At 56.3% G+C, this 2,500-nt stretch overlaps 1 non-coding gene across 1 annotated transcript in view; it reads left to right on the top strand.

Annotated features, from left to right (window-relative positions):
* Positions 1–2,456: 2,456 nt before the first annotated feature.
* The window catches only part of LOC144420253 (small subunit ribosomal RNA), a 1,811-nt gene continuing 1,767 nt past the window's right edge, over positions 2,457–2,500 (top strand). The window contains exon 1 of the ribosomal RNA XR_013474606.1: positions 2,457–2,500. This exon is cut by the window's right edge and continues 1,767 nt beyond it. This is a non-coding gene — a ribosomal RNA (small subunit ribosomal RNA).

Below are 2,500 nucleotides of genomic sequence, written 5' to 3'. Positions count from 1 at the left end.
CCTAACCCTAGGTAAGGCATGTCAGAGCGAAAGACAGTAAACTCGAATGAGCCAAGAAAGAGCGGTGCGGGGCCGGTCGGAGCGCACCCTTTTCTCGGTGGCTGGCGGGCGAGAGAGTGCTGCGTCGCCGGCATCGGCGTCGAAAGAAGCCGAGCCGAAAAAAGTTAAAGTACAAACGTGCAAGCATACTAACCTAACCCTAGGTAAGGCATGTCAGAGCGAAAGACAGTAATTTCGAATGAGCCAAGAAAGAGCGGTGCGGGGCCGGTCGGAGCGCACCCTTTTCTCGGTGGCTGGCGGGCGAGAGAGTGCTGCGTCGCCGGCATCGGCGTCGAAAGAAGCCGAGCCGAAAAAAGTTAAAGTACAAACGTGCAAGCATACTAACCTAACCCTAGGTAAAGCATGTCAGAGCGAAAGACAGTAATTTCGAATGAGCCAAGAAAGAGCGGTGCGGGGCCGGTCGGAGCGCACCCTTTTCTCGGTGGCTGGCGGGCGAGAGAGTGCTGCGTCGCCGGCATCGGCATCGAAAGAAGCCGAGCCAAAAAAAGTTAAAGTACAAACGTGCAAGCATACTAACCTAACCCTAGGTAAAGCATGTCAGAGCGAAAGACAGTAATTTCGAATGAGCCAAGAAAGAGCGGTGCGGGGCCGGTCGAAGCGCACCCTTTTCTCGGTGGCTGGCGGGCGAGAGAGTGCTGCGTCGCCGGCATCGGCGTCGAAAGAAGCCGAGCCAAAAAAAGTTAAAGTACAAACGTGCAAGCATACTAACCTAACCCTAGGTAAGGCATGTCAGAGCGAAAGACAGTAAACTCGAATGAGCCATGAAAGAGCGGTGCGGGGCCGGTCGGAGCGCACCCTTTTCTCGGTGGCTGGCGGGCGAGAGAGTGCTGCGTCGCCGGCATCGGCGTCGAAAGAAGCCGAGCCGAAAAAAGTTAAAGTACAAACGTGCAAGCATACTAACCTAACCCTAGGTAAGGCATGTCAGAGCGAAAGACAGTAATTTCGAATGAGCCAAGAAAGAGCGGTGCGGGGCCGGTCGGAGCGCACCCTTTTCTCGGTGGCTGGCGGGCGAGAGAGTGCTGCGTCGCCGGCATCGGCGTCGAAAGAAGCCGAGCCGAAAAAAGTTAAAGTACAAACGTGCAAGCATACTAACCTAACCCTAGGTAAGGCATGTCAGAGCGAAAGACAGTAATTTCGAATGAGCCAAGAAAGAGCGGTGCGGGGCCGGTCGGAGCGCACCCTTTTCTCGGTGGCTGGCGGGCGAGAGAGTGCTGCGTCGCCGGCATCGGCGTCGAAAGAAGCCGAGCCAAAAAAAGTTAAAGTACAAACGTGCAAGCATACTAACCTAACCCTAGGTAAGGCATGTCAGAGCGAAAGACAGTAAACTCGAATGAGCCATGAAAGAGCGGTGCGGGGCCGGTCGGAGCGCACCCTTTTCTCGGTGGCTGGTGGGCGAGAGAGTGCTGCGTCGCCGGCATCGGCGTCGAAAGAAGCCGAGCCGAAAAAAGTTAAAGTACAAACGTGCAAGCATACTAACCTAACCCTAGGTAAGGCATGTCAGAGCGAAAGACAGTAATTTCGAATGAGCCAAGAAAGAGCGGTGCGGGGCCGGTCGGAGCGCACCCTTTTCTCGGTGGCTGGCGGGCGAGAGAGTGCTGCGTCGCCGGCATCGGCGTCGAAAGAAGCCGAGCCGAAAAAAGTTAAAGTACAAACGTGCAAGCATACTAACCTAACCCTAGGTAAGGCATGTCAGAGCGAAAGACAGTAATTTCGAATGAGCCAAGAAAGAGCGGTGCGGGGCCGGTCGGAGCGCACCCTTTTTTCGGTGGCTGGCGGGCGAGAGAGTGCTGCGTCGCCGGCATCGGCGTCGAAAGAAGCCGAGCCAAAAAAAGTTAAAGTTCAAACGTGCAAGCATACTAACCTAACCCTAGGTAAGGCATGTCAGAGCGAAAGACAGTAAACTCGAATGAGCCATGAAAGAGCGGTGCGGGGCCGGTCGGAGCGCACCCTTTTCTCGGTGGCTGGCGGGCGAGAGAGTGCTGCGTCGCCGGCATCGGCGTCGAAAGAAGCCGAGCCGAAAAAAGTTAAAGTACAAACGCGATGCTAATGAGCGAGCCGTTGTCTCGACTAATATGTAGGGGGCGTTCGATCGAGCGTCTGGCTTGAGCGCTTGTCGGCCTAGCAGAACGGTCGCATTGTTATGCCCGGGTTTTAGGCACCGCTGCAGGCGGCCGGCAGAGCTCTTGTTTGTGCGAAACTGAATGGATCGAGCCCGAGAGAGAGCGAGCAAAGAAAAAACGCAAATCGCTCCGCCTGGCACTGCCGGCGAGAGCGTGGACGTCGCGGCCAGCGACTGTCGAAGCTGAGTACGGCCGCAGGCGATCGCCTCGGTCTTAAACGAATGCGACGAGCACGCGCCGGGCGGCCCAGCAAGGGCCGAGCGCAGCTGTCGCAGCTATCTGGTTGATCCTGCCAGTAGTGATATGCTTGTCTCAAAGAT

Source organism: Styela clava, chromosome 2 (assembly GCF_964204865.1).
Source record: "Styela clava chromosome 2, kaStyClav1.hap1.2, whole genome shotgun sequence".
NCBI lineage: Eukaryota > Metazoa > Chordata > Ascidiacea > Stolidobranchia > Styelidae > Styela > Styela clava.
The sequence above is the reverse complement of the archived record's forward strand: the minus strand, read 5'-3'. Positions and strand labels throughout refer to the sequence as shown.